The sequence below is a fragment of the Anas acuta genome, chromosome 5 (assembly GCF_963932015.1).
Source record: "Anas acuta chromosome 5, bAnaAcu1.1, whole genome shotgun sequence".
Classification (NCBI taxonomy): domain Eukaryota; kingdom Metazoa; phylum Chordata; class Aves; order Anseriformes; family Anatidae; genus Anas; species Anas acuta.
Window position 1 is genome coordinate 25,975,640 of NC_088983.1, and position 21,227 is coordinate 25,996,866.

The 21,227-nt window shown below is 36.9% G+C and overlaps 1 long non-coding RNA gene across 1 annotated transcript in view; it reads right to left on the reverse strand.

Annotated features, from left to right (window-relative positions):
- Positions 1-678: 678 nt before the first annotated feature.
- LOC137857155 (uncharacterized) overlaps positions 679-21,227 on the reverse strand; it is a 59,644-nt gene continuing 39,095 nt past the window's right edge. Inside the window, exons 2-4 of the long non-coding RNA XR_011096994.1 lie at positions 9,522-9,648; positions 8,232-8,308; positions 679-3,662 (exon numbers count right to left, since the gene is read on the reverse strand). This is a non-coding gene — a long non-coding RNA (uncharacterized lncRNA). The remainder of the gene's footprint in view (positions 3,663-8,231; positions 8,309-9,521; positions 9,649-21,227) is intronic.

Genomic DNA, 21,227 nt, shown 5'->3' on the forward strand with positions numbered 1-21,227 from the left:
TTTAGTAAAATTAAATTGGTGGTATTATTTAGAGATGGTTTCATTCAGCCTTTCTGCTACTGAGTGCTCAGACTGGATAATTGGCTACCTTATACATGCATAGTCGTAAGTGAAGCTTAAAACGTGGTCCTTTACCCTAAGCATAATTTGGAGGAAAAAGCATCCTAGACAGATGTCTACTCCATGGTTTATAAGAGTATGTGATACCATCCGCACTTTTCACAGCTAAACCCTTGAAAACTGGGAAATTGACAAAGGGACCCAAACGTGAAGAGCATTCATTAAAAGATGTAAATAGCCAAGATCCGTGCTGTTTTGTTTCAATCTTCTTTATCCTGTTGAAAACAGGAAAGCCTCCTGTCATGCAGGCTCAGGGATTTTCAGGGCCCAATAAAGGTTAGTGACATTTTCAATTCATGTTTGTTTTCATTCTTCTAATCATGAACCCTGTGTCAGCCTGAGAAACCAGCTGAGCTTAATCCATAACCTTTTACAAGTGAAACATTAACTCACAGCATGTTCTGTTGTCTTTTTAAAGCAATACAAAAGCAAAGGGAGAAAAAAAAAAGAGCCACAATATACATGATAAAACATAGCAGCAGCCAAATGTGAAGGTTACTTGAAAGCAGTTACACTTGTGGAAAACAGCATATTTTTTAGGTCATTAAATTCATCATGTTCAGATGTCATAACCACTGTTTATTTCACAGGAGGATTCAGGACTGTCAGCATCAGAAGGTGGAAGACAAAAATGTAGAAATAACCAATGAAACACAAGGCAGGAATTTTATCCCGTGTCTTCATATATTACACAAATATTCTGATGCATTTTCATAACATCATTTTTGATTGGTAATAACCATGGAGATAATATTTGACTAGTTTCTTCTCTTTCCTTCTACAGTTTAACTGTTCCCGCTGATTTCCCCTCCAAGTTTCATTCAGCTGTGTGGACAGTGCTTTAGGTTTTTATGGCAATACCGTCTGGATTTTATACAAGGCAGACTGCTAGCCACATATGGCAACCCTCCTGCCCCACAGAGAGTGTGCAATGACACACACAGAGCAAGCCTAGAGGGAAGAACAGGTCTGACTACAAAGCATACATACCCAAGGAAGGATAATTATGTCTCAAGCCTGTAAAAACCATTATGGAGAAATTCTGACCTCTCATATCTCTGTTGGATAACAAATACGTGTATTAAGGAGGGTCTCAAGTTACAAACTTTTACTACCAAGAACAAGAAACCATGTTAGTTCTTAGAGAAAAATAAAGAAAGAGCAATCAGGAGCTATACAAAAACAAAACAGTACGGAAGAAATTAAAGGGTTTCTGATTTCATGGAGACAAACGTACTAAGGATGACAAGGAAAACCTCAAAAAAAAAAAAAAAAAAGGCAGAATGTTGTTTGAATTAATGTATATGCTGCAGAGTGTTCCTGTGAAAACAAAATGGGGATTAATGCAAAACCTAAACACTGGCTTGATGAACTATTACTCAAATATCTGAGGTTTTAAGGAGCACAAGCATGAGCTTACTCATCATTAAAGAAGGCACATATATAAGTGACCCAGCATTGGAAATGCTTCAGCCAGAAGTTTTCCATGATTAGACTTTAGAGAACACAATGAGAGGTAAAACTTCACGGAGCTGTGTACTCTCTAGTTCCTAGTGGGGGATAAGCACAGGTTGCATTATTTTCCTGAGAGATGACATTCATAGTAATAATTTTCCTTACCTGACCTCCTGTTTAGCTAGCACCTTTGGGATCTCTATTTCTATGTGATTGGGTTAGAAAAATAGGCTAAAAGTTATGCAGGAGAGGGAAGGATAAAAAGGGAGAGAAGACATAACTAAGAGGTAGGAGGACAGAAGTATACACAAACACATGCAGTAAATCGGTGTAAGGGCTATTTCCTTAGAAAACCAGGCTGAAAATATCCAGAGTGAGATAGAGAAAGCTGATGTAGGGAACCAAAAAAAAGGAAGGCTGAACTGTCCCAGGTGTTGCTCCACTGATTCTGCACCAAGACATGATGCTGTTTCCCTACCCAGACTGGCTGTCCATGACATTTTGACAGTGCTTCTGAGCCTGCTGGCCAGCACTGCTTTGAGATCTCCTTGTCTACCTCAAGCCTATGAAAAATTAAGAAGCTGAAGCTAAGACTAATGGAGAGAGCAAAATATTACATTACCTGCTGCATGTTGCTCTCTTGCGCAGCAAAAGCTTTGTCATGGAGTGCAGGACCCACTGCCTGCAAGCAGGTCAGCAGGGACAGAAGTCACAGTATCTGCAAAATGCTTTTCCTTCTGGTTTGTCAGCTAGGGTTACTGGTTTTACTGGAAGTCACACTGCCACAGCCCAGCCTTGACTTCTGAAGTAGAACACAGGGAGAGACCAGAGCTCCAAGTCTTACTTAATTCTCTAGCCCGCTCCTGGGGCAACATAGCTACTTATCCAGGGCAGAGTGTAGCATTACAATCAAGCTCAGAATGAATAAAAGGGGCTCGGGAGGATTAAAAAGGCTTTTATGGCTAGGGAAGTAAATACTAAAGAGAAAGAAAGTCCATTAACAGATGAGGGGATGAAATTAATGGCAACTCAAAAATGGGTGAGAAAATAGCCTTGCTAAATGAAAAGTAGAAGGAACAATAAGGAGCTAGAAGGTCCACTGAAAATAACCATTGGTTATCACATCTAAGACTCCACGTTAAATATTTCATTTATTCTCATGTATTAAGAGAATTAGCTAACAAATTTATTCAATCACTGCTCACTATAACTTCGGTAAGTACATCTACATATTCATGCATGACTCATACTGATGTCATATCAAAGTTTCCAGGTGCTTTCTTAGATGGTATCTTTGTGGCCTTGCCCATCATCTACCCATCATCTGTCTTATCTTTAAGTTGTCTAGCCTCCCCTGTGTTATTCCACTGCTAGTGCTCCTAGAATTGCTTTCCTGATTTTTTTTTCTATCCAAGTACAACTGTAAGTAAGATTGTCAGCTATTTTTTCTTTTTCATAGAAATATTTTATCCATAAATAAATAGAAATATTTTATCTTTACTACTTATGTCAGTGTATGTGCTTGTTGAATCTCTGCATCTTAAGCATGTGAGGTGGAAAGTCAAATGTCAAATGCTTTCTAAATAATATATAAACTGTGCAATTAGTAGGCGATTGTGGTTTTTAGGTGATGTGGTTTCAGCACTGTGGATGTATCACCCTTCTCAGACTCAAGCTTTCTGTAGGATGCTGATATTTCTAGTTTTTGCTTCCTTTGATCCTGTGTTACAAGGAAATTAATTTTATTTGGAAGTGGTATCAATGAGATAACTCTTATGTCCACTTTCTCTGATACAAATAGAAGAAGTCGACACATTCAGTTGTATGGTCAGGTTCTAAACATTCATACACAATTGCAGGTTTTCTACAAGATGAATATGGCAGCTGCCAGTCAAATTTTGCAATTTTGCCGAGGCATCATCTTCCTGTAGCGATTTCCCAAGCTGCATTTTCAGATTAGCATGCAACACATCCCTAGTAAAACTGATGGCCCAGATGTTTTTCTGTGTTTCTGCCATCCCATATTGTGAGTAGGTCTTTTAAATGGCATCTGGTCATTCCACACAGATGTTCAATTGTAGTAGTTTCTAAAGAAAAGAAAGAAAAAAGGGAAAAAGGGAAAATATATATACATATATACATATATATATATATATATATATATATATATATATATATATATATATATATAAAGAAAATAAATGAAGAGGAAAAAAGAAAAGCCCCGACAGACACCTGGGCAAATTTACATGGACTTCTCAAGCCACCGTTTCTCACTTACCACATCTCTGCTGTCACTGAGAAGCATGCTGGAGCTAGCAAGAGTGGTATATCTGTACTACGTGATATTCACTGCCTCACTCTCTATTTGCCAAATCCAAATTACACTAATTCAAAATCCCTCTGTACCTGTCCCCTGGGAGCACAGCCACATGTTTCAGGCTGTGCTTCAGGCAGGACCTGAGCCCAAAGTCATGAGGCGCTCTCACTAGTCAGCACAAGGTGGGGGTCGGAGCCGATGGGTATCCTTGATCTTTAGCATACCATTTATTTCATTACATCTAATTTGGTTGATATTATCAACATTATTACACTGATAGTTGTTTCAACTCAGACTAATTTAATTGATAGAATTCTCTGTCCTTGCTATTATATGAGACAATTAGCTCTCATTAGTTCACATTTCACTCATTTTCCACTGACTGATTGCACTACAGACTGATACTTGCTAATATCAATATGTAATGCAATCAGTCAGAGGAAGTGTTGGTACAGTATCTCTAAAAACTATCACACTTATCATTCTGATTGTCTTCGAAGTACCAATATTTTCCTATAACTTAATGGTTTCATAATGTAATATTTTGTATTAATAACAATCTCTTTAAGGTCACACAGTTAATCACATATGGATTAAACAGCAGTTAACTAATGAGGACAGCAACTTATTAATAAATTGCAGATGATACATTTCCGTTACTCAGTGTAACCTTTAAAGAGCAGAGCTAAGACTGAGGGCTGACTTAAAGACTTTTTGCCTCCCTTTTCCTATCTCTTCTTGAGTTTTTTTTCATGAATTCTAAGCTTTTTTTGTAAGCTATTGTCACAGTCCTGCTGTAACCATATGGGGAGCTTTAGCAAAGCAAGAACATGCAGCTGATGCTTTGATAGAAAAGGTGAAGAGGTTACTTGAATTGTACTACTGTTAATTTGTCCTTTAAGCACCTACAGCGGGGAGTCTATAATGGTAAGAACTGAAGCACAGAGATTTGTCTATCAGATTATTACGTCAGAAATGCTAAAGATTCAAAGGAAAGAAAAGGGCAAAAGGCTTTTTGTATCCAATTTAATATAATCCACTGAGCTTTCACCGAGGCCCATCCGTAAATGCACCAGCAGTTTACTCAGAAAATTGCATGCCTAAATTTCTCTTCTTAAACATTTGTATACCACTACTCACTGGCATGAATTTGTAGTTGTGTTTATAAACAATAAACTTCCAGTCCTTACATTTTCATGAAGCATGAAATCCCTCAACATGCCAATATAGTACAGATCACTCTGTGAAAAATAATAGTCAAACACTCTCCAATGTGCTATTTGTTAAATCTCAGCTATTCAATAGCAAACACATTTAATCACCTCTACAGTTAGTCTGAAACAGGCTCATAATCTTTAGAAGGAAACAACCGATGTGGGAAATATAAAAAAGCATAAAATACATGGTTTGTAGTTTAGGACTTTAAAAATTCCCAACAATCATATTTTAAAGAGTAAATCCAAATTAGTCTTAAAGAGTAAATCCAAATTAGTCTTGCTATGCTAAATTTGATGCTGAATAATGACAGAGGACATTTAAATACCATAGTTACTATAATAATCCCTGTTTGAATCATGGCTTCCATGAACTGGGCTAAGCCTTCAGACAGAAACTAATTGCTACAAACACTAATTTTCAAATCCCTTTTGTTTCCTATTGCAGGCACCTCTGGATGCAGAAGGTACCCAATTAGTAGAATTCATGGTTCTGATTGTGCATTGTGGGGCTAGTATAAACACTGCTGATTACTATTCCACTGTAATGGTTGATTTTTATTTATTTTTTTTTCTGATTGCTTAATAGGGCCATCTATTCTGCATCAGGCACTGGCAAGGCTGCTGGTGAAATCAGTTAGGTCACTTTTTCTGGTCATAGTAGCAGGAGGAGCCTTGTGATGGTAACAGATGACTAAAGGCGTAATTATAGGCTATTTAACCACATCTGTTTCCCCACTTAACATTGTTTGCTCAAGTTAGATGTAGTTAAATAAATCAAAATGAAAATAATGGTGAAGACACTAAAAAATTACTATTACATGGGTAAAACTCTAGGGTTTGTTATAATTACAGAAAACAGAGTTTACAGTGATTTTTAAAAGGCACTAATTTATATTAGAGAGTTTCTATACACATACACTCTGGCTGGTTGCTGCTGATTTTATAGCCTATGTTATTTAAATACCTATTTGTACAGAAAAATTAGTTGAAACTAGAAAAAAAAATGAAGATAACTATTATGTATTCAATTTAGCTGTATGTTCTTATCCAGTATAATAGTTATACGCCACATTTAGTAACTCTTTTAACTGTTTTGTAATTAAGAACAAATCCCCAAATCTCTCTGTGTTTCTCCAGCCATCCAGGGACACCATTTTTATCCTTTTTTTTTTTTCTACAGGTATATCCCTTGTTATCATCCCTTAATATATTACTACTTCATAATCAAATATAGCACATAAGTACATTAAGTGTCATAAAAGTCCATGTTGCACACAGACATATCATCAAACCATCCAGTGCAGCAGGTACAGACATACCTCTATGCCTAGCCAACATCAGCACATGCTTTAGATGTCCACTGCAATATTTTATTATTTTTTTTTGTGCAGGAAAAATGAAGTCAAAATATGCACTAAATTATGTCAGATAAAGGCAAATAAATAGTAGTGTGGTTTTTGGGTTGTTTTTGTTGTTGTTGTGGGTTTGAGTTGGTTGGTTTTGAACTAAGGAACTGAAGAATTAGAGCAAATATTGAACTTCTTTTTGATAGCTGCCACCAGCAGGCAGATTTTTAGAGTTGTCCCTGAGAAAACTACTGTACTTGTCTACATCCTCCATCAGTGTAAAACCCTCTGAAGAAACTGAAGTCTTTCTGATGAAGGCACATGTCCTTACATGTTCAGGCTATGAGTCCTAGTGTGACACCATCGTATGCTTTAAAATAACACGGCTTGACTCAGGGCAGTGGAGTTCCACATTCTTAAGTCTGATATGTCTATAGCCCTATTTTTATTTTTTCAATTTAGTTTTGTTTGTTTTTTTGTTTTTGGCAGACCGTTGGAAAGAGCTTGGAGTCTTATAGGGGAACTAGTTTGGTTTTTCAGAGTTCCAAGTGCTCAGGGCTGCATTGGAAAATCATTTTGCCTAGATACATTGGATTGGAAAGATGTAGCTTTGTGTCCTCTAACATCCTCTAACATTTCTGACAATTAGAGGGAAAACAAAAACAAAACAAAACAAAAAACAGGAAACGAACTGTTCGAAAAGTAAAAATGTATTTGCAGAAAGATGAGTTAAATAAGCAGTACTATCTTAATTTCAAAGGTGTGGTGGAAAACAGTGTCCTTTCAAAACTAAATGTTCCAGGGTCGAATACAACAGGGGTGTGACGGGAGCTTTCATCAGATGCCAGTATCAGGACAGGCAGAACCTGTTGACTAAATTAAATCTGTAGGAGCTATTGTTGACACCGGAGGTTCCTATTGTGTGAAATGATCGGGTGACAATTTTTGCTTGGTAACAAGTAGTTGTGACAATGCACATCCCTACTGTGCATGCGCACTTGTACACAAATGCTCACCTATGCATATATATCACTTAAGGTCAGATGTGTGATTATGGAGGATTGAAAGATTCACTATTCTGCATGCTGTAAAAGCATCTGTACTTCAATTACACTGCTTGTTCCTGGGATTAGACTCCTCATTTTCATGAGACTCTCACTCAAGCAACGCATTCAAGACTGACCTTATTCATACTTCATCTATTTCCACACTCTGCACAAAGAAAATGAGGCCACTGTTCCTCTTATCATTACAGCCCCATTTCATGATTTTGTTTTCCTCTAAACTAATACAGCATCTTCCCTTCTAGCACATCTTCCTCTCAGCTCTCCCCTCTGTGTGCTGCCCAAATTCAAACAGCTAAGACATCGTTCCTCCTGTGCCTCCCTCTGACACTTCATTAAATTTAAAATCCTGCTCTCGATTTGACGGCCATGTAACAGCTCTTCTCCAGGTTCTCCTGTGCTATTCAGTCATGTCTCTTACTACAGCTCTTGTAAAAATATATGATTTATTCTTTGACCATATCTAGTGAGCTGTGACTAAACAGAACTCCACAGAACCATTTGCCCTCTGTAACTGCAGACACTGGAGTCATGTTCCCACGGTCAGAACTCCCCATCTGAGCCAAAACAAAGCATTTAGGAAAAAAAGATGAGAATGTGATACAAACAACTAAGCTATCTATACTATCAACTGAATTTCTTAACAATTTTCAATACAGTCCTTGAGGTGCCTTGTGGACAACCAACCCTCAAACACTTCCCATCCTACCTCAGTACTATTAGGAGGGCATGCTCAGGCTCCTGTGTTTCAAGTAGCTGTCCATGTGCTGGAGGCCTTCTCTGGGTCTAAAATAAAATTACATTACATTACATTACATTACATTACATTACATTACATTAAAATAAAATAAAATAAAATAAAATAAAATAAAATAAAATAAAATAAAATAAAATAAAATAAAATAAAATAAAATAAAATAAAATAAAATAAAATAAAATAAAATAAAATAAAATAAAATAAAGCAGACCCTTCCTACCCCTCCATCTCACTAGTCAGTTCTGGGGACAGTGCTGCTTCTCCATCTGGAATACAGCAACTCTACAGCACCCTGGCACAGAGACATGTAACACTATATTCATGCACGGACAGTGGCTCAGTGAATTCCAAGAGGTGCATGTGCATTTATTGGGCCCTGGGAAAAGAGGGCTACAGCCATAAACATGATCTAGTACAATTTATATAGAGCCAAATTTCATGGCAAAGTCACAGCCAAACAGGTCTACAGCCCCTGTCTCCCATTACCACCAGGTTCAGGCTGAATTCACTGCTGCTGTAGTGGTAAAGTGCCATAATTTAATCAGAGATAAGCACAGTAGGAGTTCTGACTGCCACTATTTTAAATACGATTTTGTACACTGTTTTCCCTGTGTAATTAGGTTGAGAACTGTCAGAAGCACCTAATACCTATCCGAGGCTGCAGAGCGCTGCCAACAGCTTGACTCCCTGCCCACAGCAGTGTGGTTCATCAATAGGCAATAGACTTAGTGATGACGAGGGACAATAAACATGAGGTACATCATCTCTTGGTTAGCTGCAATATTTTCTAGTAAAGCTATTTTAGGGAAGTTAGAGCTAGCACATCTTTTTTTCAAACTTACATGAACGAAGGTATAATTACTTTGCAAAAGAGCACAATTTTCTGCTGCAATGATGAGGAACACCTCTGTGAGTTGACCTGTATTTCTGGCAAACACAGCAGTTCAACAGCTTTGCATAAGTTAATGTTTATTTGTCTATATAAAATATTCTAAGCCCATTATTTTAGACTCGTTAATCCTTCACTGTTACTCAAACATTACTTTCTTTCCATTTAACTTATTTTTGCAATTATTGTTACAAATTATGTCTTAATGTTTTTAAATAAATGCTCACCTAGTTTGTTAAACTGGTAGTGGAGCCAGAAAAGTGTGACCTCAGCTAATGAGGTTCAAGTTAATATCCTGAAAGCATACAGAAGTTGTATAAACATACACTATAATTGCATGTGCAATCACAAACCTCCATTTTTTGTAGGAATTTGCTGCTCTCATAGCAGAGGTGGTAGAGAACACAGAAAGTGCTGGTGGTCAGCTGCAGTAGCTGAGATTTGCAGCACGACCTTTCTCAGTTGCAATGGTGGCAAGCTCTGACAAAGCAGAAGGACAGAGAGCATGGTTAACTATTGTCACTTGTTACAAAGGAAAAATTATTATACTTTTTTTTTTTTCACTTGAAAGGAGAATCAGCCCGTATTTTTCATTGTCAGTGTTATGTGACTGCCCTAGACTTCAGCAAGATTCTGTTAAACAAACACGTTAGCAATATCACATCAGAACTATCCCTTACAGACAGTTCTCTTACAGAGCCTTAACTCTTAAAAGGACAGTTCTTACAGAAGAACTTTTAAGTGGCCATATAGCATCAGTCCAAAGGTTCATCTAATACATCATCCCATAGCCAGAAGCAGATGCCCATGAAAGAGCACAAGAATGGGAAAAAAATATATGATGCATTTTCTTAATACTCTCCCAGGCTTACTGCAGCCTTCTTTTGCCTGGCCCTGTTGGTAATTTGTTATTTTTTTATGAAGATTTAAGGATTTTACATTTCTTAAACACATTTGCTTTCACACTCGTGTTGAGGAGCAGGAATATACAATACTACCACTGATGCTGTTTAATGTTTTTTCATTTAATTTGTCTTGTGCAGAGTTAACATATGTTTAGGTGAGTCACTTTTACATCATACTCAGCCATGAAGCTGAAGTTTCCATTCCTCTTCTAGACAGGCTGTTGTCATGAGCATTTTCTGATAGTACCACTCCTACAAATGCAGAATAGTGTGGAAACTTTACTTGGACAGCAAACATCAAGTAGGTAGAACTCAACCATAATGTTCTACATTATAATAATAATCTCTACAAGCAGTAGAGATTATTATACAAAATTAATAAAGGCACAGAAATGTTTCATGTGGTTCCCACTTATAAATCCTTATCTTATTAAGCATTTTAGATTTGAATACTCAAAAATGGTTAATAAAATACATTAAAAAGTATATAAACTATTTAAAAATATTGTGCTTCATACTTAGGTTAAGTAAATTATAGGATACAGTTATTTAAAAAGTTATTAGAGAGCAGACAAAGATTGGATATTGTTTTAAATCAAAGGATGCAGTATTATTCATCTAAGTTGCAATTTCAAACTTTGGATTTTAAGAAAGAAGAGCCTGGAGCTTTGTTCCTTTCTTGTGTAATAAGTTATTTAAATCTATTGAAATAGATACCTCGCTATGCCAAGTAGTGTTACCAAGCAATCAAAATCTGGAAGCACACAAGTGTCATTGAGGACAAAACATATAGATCACGTATTCTGAAAAGTATGTTACCCTTTTGTGTCAAAAATATTATCCAGCAACTTTGTTCCAACTGGATTCCAACCAAAAAAACAAGACAAGTTGAAAATCAGTGGAGTTAAACCCCTTGGAGAGATGTAATACTGTGAGTATAATTGAAATGTTAATAATTATGCTCATGCTGATAATTACCAAGAATAGTTTGGTATAGTAGTTACAGAGCTCACCTTTAACCCTGGGTCTTGGATTTGATTTCTACCTGGGACTGTATGAAAAGAGTTCAATTATCTCCATCTCCCTTTTAGTGGATGGATTTTCCACCCCATTCACACTTCAGAAATAAACAAGAATAAAAATGGAGAGGGACAGAAAGAACATTTTACGGCCCCTAATTAGCTAATTAGTGTGAAGTTGTTGTTTTTTTTTTTTTAATTAAATTTGACAGGAAATGTAATACAGTTTAGACCATTTGGGAAAGACACAAAATGACTGAAAAAATGCAAGCTGAGAACAAAGCTCTACTGAAGACCTTCCTCTACAGTTTATTTTCATATTTTGAGCATAACGTACAAAAATTACAGTGGTCTCATAATGTAAAGATAATACACTTTGTTGCTGTGCAACAGCCTCATAGCTGCATACCCAACCTTGTCAACACGACACAAACACTTTAGCTCAACACTTATTTCTATTCAAGCTAATGCATAATAAGAAAAGGAATTAAATTACAGCTTATGCACAGGATTAACAGCAGAAGTTCGAACAAATACATCAAACCTACTCGATGTTTTGATGCTGGATTTTAACCAGCCCGATTACATTCATCTACATAGAGCTGAAACAAACTGTGAGAATACGTAGCTATCTATGCTATCTCTAACTTGAGGGTTTCAAAGGTTGTATGAAGTTCAGCCTACTTTGGAGTGTATCTCTTAGAACTGAAAACACCATGATAGTACGAGCAAGTCAGCACCTGATGCCCCTGTGCAGATCTACAAGACACTATGCAGCCAGGAATTAAGAAAACTGAAAGGTGTGTTATCATACCAAGTGAAAACTCAGAGAGTTCTGCTGTGCTACACAAAGATTAAGGCCAACATTTACAAACAGTCATTGCTTACAAGATACTGTAATTAGTCTCCATCAGTTACTTACCATTTACTGTGGTAAATGCTGGCTTAATCTGTGAATTGTACAAGTTAAAAAAAAAAATAGAGACAACAATCAACAACAACAAAACAACCAACCAACAAAATATAGTGGACACAAGCTGCATTCCTTAAGGATGTTAAGAACAAACCAAATGGGCTTTTACTCCATTCTTATTTGGAAACAAAACCATCATTATCTGTACTCTTCTTTCTAAAGCATTATAGATACCAAGATAAAATAGGAAATGAAATGAAATCCAGGCATGATGAAGAAAATATATATTAGGAAATGTATACTCTAGTAACTAAATACCACAATACTGGAAACTAAATACAGCCTATGCCTGAAAATGAATAGAAATTTCCCCTTGGGTTTATATAGCATTCAAAAGGAATTTGAAATCAAGTAGGCTAGGGACAACAACACAAGAGGATTCAGTTTAGCTTAGAACTGAAATATATGTGCCTTTGCATGGCAGTGGACTTTGAAAAATTCAGTGCAATGGGATAATCTGCACAGGTAGAAGGAAAGGGAGCACAGCCCTCTTGTACCCAGAAAGTGCTCCAGTTACTGACAGGGCACACTACACGTTGCTCCAGTTCTGTCCTGCTTTCCCTGGCTTTTATTTGAAAATGCTTTGATTTCAAGTCAAATGGTTGGTACTGTGTCATTATACTTGTTTTGTCCCTTTTCTTTCAGCAAGGCAGAGAAATATAAGGGAAACAGGAGGGAACTAGGGCTATTGTAGACGAGGGAACTAGGGCTATTGCAGTTCAAGCACAAGGCCAAAAATTTGTGAAATCAAGCTGCACTTGCTCTGTGAAGCACCTTAAGTGTTTTATTCCTCATACATGGCAGAGCCATGAATCTTTATTTCTCTCTGTGCTAAGACGACACCATCCACAATTGCAGAATTAGCCACAAGAGGATATTTATTAAGCCACACTAAAGTTTGCCCTCACAGTGCTAGCGGGGTACCTTGTGGATGAGCTATAGTTCCATCTGGTAAACATGCAAATTGTCCTACATTTGTCCCATCTGCAGTTTTAAATGCTACAGTTACAGCATATGAAATGCTCTGGGCATCACACAAAAGCCTCAGCAGGGATTTGAGAGCAGCAGCCCGCCACACGCCCCACTGCTAGCACCGATGGCACTGCACCCTGGCATATCTCACTTAGACTGTCTCAAGCCATCAGTAAGTATGTCAGAGTGTGTGCCATGATGCGTGGTGCTTATCTACACAAACTGCAAGAAGCAGTGTGCTTGGTGTGTCAGAGCTGTCCAACTTACCATAGCAGTAAATAAGATACTGATAGGAGGGTTGGCCCAAAGCCCAGTAAGGAATCCTGTCCCAAGCCTCACAGGAAAGGACAATATACATTACCCAAAACAGAGAAGAGCATTGGAAAGGCCTTGCCATGCATATTTCCATTATCTGTGAGAGATGTCATACACAGGTGCACAATGCTTCAGCATCATACACAGTTTATTCTCTGGCTGTATATCACCTGTGGTGTTGCCACTCACTAAAATAGATAAATAAATAATTAAAAAATCCACAACCATCAACCAGGGTGTTACGGACATGGTTACCTATCAATTAAAATGTATTGTGAAATTTTTGAAGTGGTAAAAGGCATAAACCTACAGGGAATGCAAGAGTCACAGTAAGGAATAGGGCAGGGAAGAAGAACCCCCCCTGGCTTAACATAATCAAAGGCTTTGATATTAAATGTACAGGTGCTGCACTGCACCCACAGAGTTTCAAAACAGTGAATATAAGGTTTTTCTTCCCTGGGTTTTAAAACAGGAAAAATACTAAAACCCAAGTAAAAATGGGAAAATAGAGAATCCATTAAAGATATTCTCACAGTAGGGCACAATAGGCTTTCTATTTAGCAGCTCACAGCTAAGGCGTTTGCAAACTGTATAGTTATCAAGAAAATGATAGATGAAGGAATTTAAAATAGTAATTTCAAATAGGTATTTCTTTGGCCTTGCTCTACTTTATTTCACAAGAGGAGTTTACCTACAAAATGTTTAGACATCAAAGAATTCTGGCCTTGAAACTCCTCTCACACCTGCTTTATGCTGGTACCTCTTATGTCCATGATTTCTTTCAAAATATAAATAATTCCACTTCTTCATGGATAGCTTGACTTATTTGTGTCCCCAAATCCTCTGATTTCTAAAGAATGGAGATTGGTGCTATTGGTCATTCCATACGTACTCCATTTTTTCCCCCTATTAAAGGTCCTTCTTTTTGAATTAGAATTTCAGTACATGTGAGGACCTAAAGGAAATGCAGCATTTCAAGTGTGGATGCATTAATGCTGTGTGTCTTGCAGACACTGTTACTTTGAATTTGTATACTGCCTCACAATACATTCCACCACAAGTATCCTGGCCTTCACTCTGTAATTTCATATCCATTTATGTATATCCATATATTCATATTATTAAAACTCTACCCTTTCCTAAATTTACTCGTATCTGAAGAGCTAATCCTCAGTTTGTATCCAACCTGTTTATCTGCTTTCACGTGTCATACATACAACTTTACACTTGCTGGTATTTAATATTATGTCAGATGCAATTTTTCACAGTCATACACTTTCCAAGCTTCCCATTTTTCTCCTGATTTTGTCACAGTGAATGTGAAAATCTAGTGGTAATACTTCTGTTTTCTTTGCACTTAGTTTGCTGTTTCTGGATTAGCACATTGTCTCATATGTGCAGGCAACTCCAACATGAAATCTCTTGCCTATTGCACACTTACACAGGGCTGACAAAGGTCTCGGACAGGTCACTTGCTCTGGGACCTGGCAATACAAGAGACGGGTGCCTGGGGCACTGGTATTCCTCACACCTTTTGTCCTACTTCTCCCAGTCTGTTTTGACAATTTCCAGGCTCTGTCAGTTGATTTCCTTATCAGAAAATGGAAAAAATTGTGAAGAGACTGCAAACAGGCAAATACTTTGTTTGATCAGAGAAAAGCAGTCTTTGATATATGGTTATCCTTCATGGATTTCACATGTTTACGAAAACATTTGCACACACATACTAGCAATATGATTTATGCAACTCCTCTGTCTCCTTCTTTTCTTTAAAGTGCATGTTTTATATGGTATTTTCTATAGGTACGAACTGGTAATCAGACACCAGCTAAGCCAGGGCTTGTCACCACATCTGGCAGTGCTTCCCTCTGCCTGCCCTCTGCCAGCACCCAGCACCGCAGCCAGCGGGTGCCAGCCAAGGAAGGCAGATTCCCAAGCATCACGCTGCTCTCGCTGGGGCTCCTCTGCTTCACATCACCGCCCAGCTGCAGCACAGCACAGACCTGTTCTGCCTAGGACCAAACCAGCTGCATCGGGTACCACTCCTACTCGAAGCAGAAACAGCCTCCTTGTATATGGTAACTTTTCTTTTTTCTTCTTCTTCCAACTGTGTGCTTTTATGCTCTCTGTGAAACGACACAAACTTCCAATGCATTCCCTCTTCAAACAAATGCCATGTTCTTCCACCTTGATCAGCCTTTTCCTTGTGTGTAGATTATGGTTCACATTAAAATTGAACAGCAATACCTTACTACATTCACAGCACTGCCAAAAGGAAAAGAAATTTACCTTAACTTGTCCTTTATCATTCTGTGCAGACTCCATGCTGGTTCATTGGATGTTTTGGATTCTCTGACTGATTTCCTTTGGAAAATCACTGACCGTGATTTTTTAGACACCTGTTATTTTTCACCATTTCTTTGTAAATAAGTAGGCCTTTTTTACACTAAAACATGTTAGCTTGGTTATAGAGCTTTTTTTCCCATTTTTCCACAAACACCGTTCTGTTGAAAATGGAGTCCTAGGGCACTGGTTCTCTGCTTGTCTTTGTAAATTGACTATGCTTTTTGTTGTTGATGTTGTTGCATGCCCTCCCTCTTCCCTCTGTCTTCTTCATATTTCTATGGCTAGAAGACAAAACTGAGCTGGTTATTGAGACAGTATCATTTATTTGTGTTCTTTAAGCAGGCTGCAGCAGAGCCAGAAGATAATGGGCACCTCATTTATTCAGGCTTTGAATGATCATATTTAATTCCCAGTGACAGCTGTCTTCACTGCATTAGCATTGCAAATCAGCTCTGTTTTGTAATGGCCTTCTATTGAACATGATTCAATTATGTGTGGTCCATAGTGAGGCAGGATACGGTCTTAGTATCTATAGCAATATTTCTGCAAGCTGCTGCTCTTTACACTGCTCACATTTAAGCTGTCTGTTTACCACAATGCTTTCCTTGAACTACACTGAACTCTCTTCATTTTGCAGCTAAATAAAGAAGAATGAATATAATTCGTAAAAGCAGTTATCTGGTCAGACATATTACATACCCCATCTTCTTTACACATGCCTGGAATCAGGAAACACTTGTTAAAATAATTGTTATTATACTTAAAACATTTATATTACAAAAGTCATTAAAGTGGATTTAAATGATTATAGTGTTAAATGGTACTAAGTACTAAAGCTCAAAGCTGGTTTGAAGAAAGATTATAATAACATTCCAAACAAGTAAATTTTCTTTTAATGTCAGAGCTTCCCAGGAAAAGGGCAGCAAGGCTTAACACCTATAAAGCAAGCTAAAAAACACAAAATTTTGAAAACACAGTTTCAAAAGGTTTGAAAAGTCCTATCTAATTTACTGTGAAATGGCTAAATCCTGCGCACCATATATTCCAGTCCTTCTGCATCTGGGGCTGACGTACAGATTACATTTCAGGCTAAGCTGCTAAGGGTCTGGATCACATCACTGTAGCTTAACAGGTCTGTCTACTTGTTATAACATTAAAAAAAAAAAAAAAAAAAAAAAAAAAAAAAAAAAAACAACTTTCTAAATTCTGATTCTGCTTGTAAGGCAAGTCCTCCTATTGTGTCAGGCAGCCTCAAAAAGAAAAGCTTCCTCTGTACAAATCCTGCAAAAACATGCTTCTGTTGGTGCAAGGCAAAGCACAAACCTTAACCTTTTCTTCAGGATTTCCACTCCTGTGATCTGTAAAACATTCCACGCTTGCAGAAATCGCATTATACACAATGCCACTGTCGCCAGCCTCAGGGATCTTTTAGCACCCTTCATCTTACTGATGAAGTGCTCATATGGCAGAAATATCTTACTTGTTCCACACACTAGAGTGCTGGACCATCATTCCAAAGTATCTTGTCAAACAATGCAAGGGAAGGGTTGTTAGTCATACACTACTTGGAATTGTTTAAAGATCCCCTCTAGGTAACAATGATAGAGCAGTTACGGTGTCCTCCTGCAGGACCCCAAGTCTGAGGCTGGACCTGGGCTGGAAGGTCACAGACACTCTTGTAAGATGCCATTCCCTCAAATACTGCTGCACTGGACACTGCTGTGCATTTACAACTTTCTTCCAATATGATGACCTCCAGATAAAGAGGCACTCTTCTGTCACAAAAGTAACACTTCAGCTCCTCTGCTTATGCACTGCTTTTCTGAGAGAGAAAAATGACATAGAGGTGTAGAAGCAAATGTGCAACTCATTTTGACTGTTGAGAACCCAGAAGAGAAGAAAACCTAAGAGGACTGCTGTGTATTTTAAGTTTTGATCTTAATTTTCTTTTCTATTTTTTCCCTACAGAACAGCCCATTAGAAATGTCTTTGCTAACTTCCAAGTCTGAACAAGAGGGCAGCTCAGCAAGGAACAACTTGTATGGGTATTTCTAACCTTTTCCTCAAGCCCGATTGTCTCGAGAACACAATCTGAAACTGATATTGGTCTTTTCTGACCATATTCTTAAGGATGACTTCATTTTTTTCTTTTTTAAACCTACATTCACACCTTTCCCTCTCCACTGTTCCCTATGACATATTCAATTTTCTTTTCTGTCAAGATTCTGGACATTGACATTTCTTGATTATGTTCTTAACTTAGTTTCTGAGGTTATACTACATTTTGGAAAACACAAAATTTATATGAAAATAACGACCACTTCATCACTCATATAGGTGATTCACATTTTTTAAAATAATACCCATCCATTTTTAATGGCTGTTTATTTTACATACCTCAAGTTGTAAATTCACCTACCTGAGAAACACACTGAAGTTTACAGAAGGTGTAACTTTAGCAGTGTCTCAGGACCCAGTCCTCAGAGTTATTTATGGATCCAGTGCCCATCAGCTTAGGTGTTAGATGAAAAATTTGGCTATATATTTTAAAGAAAGGAAGTGCCAATATTTCAAAAATTAATGTTAAATTGTATTTAAAATCTACTTTGTTCAGACCTCCAGAAAAGGAAGATGTCCCTTTTATTTCTTTTCTTCTAATTTGCTTGAACCTTTCTGCTGATTAAAAGCAGTCTACCAAAGGATTGAAATACTTGATAATGGAATAAACCAGTCTCCATCAAATTAAGAGTTGCATTCTCCACACTCTTCACAATCAGAGATTAAAAAAAAATATGTATATTAAAAGGGAGTTGTTCAGTTCTCTTTCATATCACTTCCCTTACTTTCTGGAATAATACCCACAAAGGTTTAAAGTAAAATTAGTTTCCTTAACAGAAACTAATTTTATCAGGGATAAAATTTTCCTTGTGGATAAGTAATGGAACCACAAAAAAGAGCAAAAAGAAAGCCTGCACCACAAGCTCTACAGGGAAGAACAGAGCAAAATAGTTTGGCAAATAGATTATAGGAGAAACAAGATCTTAACTCTACTTTTTAATTTCTTTCTTCCACTGAAAAAATAAATGAAGGAAATATTTATTTCATTAAATGTGAATATCCAGGATTTCCAGTAGTAAACAATTCCACTATGGCACACATTAAGAATACTTGTACATATTAGAGTATCTTCCTTTTCCATCACAGTCTTTCACCTCAGAAGCATTGCACTGTAACTGGAAAGGAAAAACAAGTACAATGTCTACACTGTGGCAGAGGCTGGTTACACTCCTGGTGGAGTGTAGTCTCATGCTTTGGCAGCCAGTCCCAAGGCCCATACTATCTGACACTGCTAGATTGCTCTCAGGTTCATATTTTTAGATGCTGATCTTCATACAAAACATTTTTTGCCTAAGAAAGAAATGTCTGTGTAACCATAGTATCTCTCTCTCATCTATTTTCCCCCTCCTGTAGTCATTATTAACCCAAATCCCTAAAGTATTACAAGTCCTAAAGCTGCAGAAGCCAACCAATATCACCTTTTGTATATGCTTTGCTATTATGTAAGATTGGTCATGTTTACAGTCAATTACAGGGGAAAAAAAATAAAAGGAAATTTCTTTCTATATTGCTTTGTGTAATGGATACTAATGAAAACTTCCTCCACCTGTCATATAATTTGGTGCAATTAATGCAATTTGTTCTGGTAATTGTAAAATGGTCAGGACCAGAGTTCATGAAATATGAATCACATCCCATTTCAATATTTATCATCCTGTGCTATCCAAAGATACCATTAATATACAAATAACTTCATTGAGAAACAATAAAGATTTCTAGAAAACAAATAAACCTATTAGAGAAGTAAGGAAATGTAAAGTAAATCCCATAACATCCTCTCATTCTTCAACTGGAGGCAGACATGCTTTAGCTTTCACCTACCAGAGGCCATCGTCTTGTAGCCAGCCTTCCAAAATAATTTCTGATCAACCGATTTGTTGTAGTACTTTGAAGTTGTTTGTGCTATTGTGTCTGCCCCAGATGAGGTGTTCCAAGTACAAAGGAAATTAATGCAAATAGATCAGTGAGGGAAATAAAGCTAAGAGTCATCTCAATCTCATGCTGATTCTGCCCCATGTATTAGTCCTAGTTAAGAAGAATATTAAGATTAATTAATAGATAAAAAATATTAAAAGATGATTATTAAGGTATCTGCCTAGACCTTCAAGTAGATGAAGAAGCCTGTGTTTGTGGGCTAAATAGAAGTTGGTGTCTTGCAGATAAGATGATAGGTAGGTTGTCAAAAGCCTTAAGAATGAATCCACAGTATAGGTTTGGTTACGCCAAGTGGACTTTTGTAAAGCAAGGAAAGTAAAGGTAAGGGAAACATAGGAAGAAAGATTCTTGCAGCAATATGAAGAATTGTCAGAAGAAGAAAATTAAAACAAAAGACAAAAAAGTTATAGTAACTGAGGCACAAGATAATGCCAACTTCTGCTAGCTATTTCATTTCTAATTAATTTCTAATACAGAAATGAATTTTAAATATTTGAAATTTGAAATGTTGCAGTGAAAACACATCCCTCTTGGACATACAAGAGTTTTGGTCCAAGATTTTTGTTTGGACAAAATAAGCAAATATGTTTTAATAGAGTATGTTGCACTGAAACATCAACACTTTAAAAGGCATAATATTATCAATGTCAGTTACTGAGAGCAACAGAGTCGCTATGGGTAAGTTGGAAATAAATGGTTAGTCTTTAAATAAAAAAGATGTGTTTGGTTTCTTAGATATACAACTCATAGAAGCTTGTTGGTATTTGATTGGTTGGCTGGTTTGGTTTTCTGTTTTGTTTTGTTTTTTTACCAAGAGCAACCATTGTTAAATCATAAAGTGTAGAGAACAATATTTTATAAAATGAGTTTCTAATAGAGGAATGCAGGTAAACAGTGACAGTTTACATGAGTTTAAAAAACAAGCAGTCAACAATTGCTGATGTAGGAATAGACAAGTGTTTGTTTATTATTTCCCAATTTCCCCTCTCATTAATTAATTTAAATGGGAAATGTTTAATATGGGGAATGTTGGCTAGTAAACTTTGAGCATACTCCAGTAATCTATAAATAAATGATGTTAAATTATCACAGGTATTAATAAGCCTTTTAAAATCCATATAGTCTACAAATATATATTTAATTTGACCTTGACTGATCTTCATACAGAGTATTCCTTAAATAACAACTAGGAGCAAAGCCATGTAAAAGATTATAAAATTATTTCCTCGAAGATAAAAAGTACACTAGCATTTCCTGGTTTCCCATTCTGTTTTATAAACTTTTTTTTTTTTTTTTGGTGGAATGCAATTTATTTTCTCTTACATTCCTTTCTTCCATACATATTCTCTGTACTTGATGTATGGTAATTCACGACCACCGTTTTTAAAAGGCCTTTAAGGGCACAATAGATAGAACAAAGAGAAGCCAATTCCCTGAGTTCTCTGTGGACAAAGAAGTCAGATTAGCAAGTTTCTG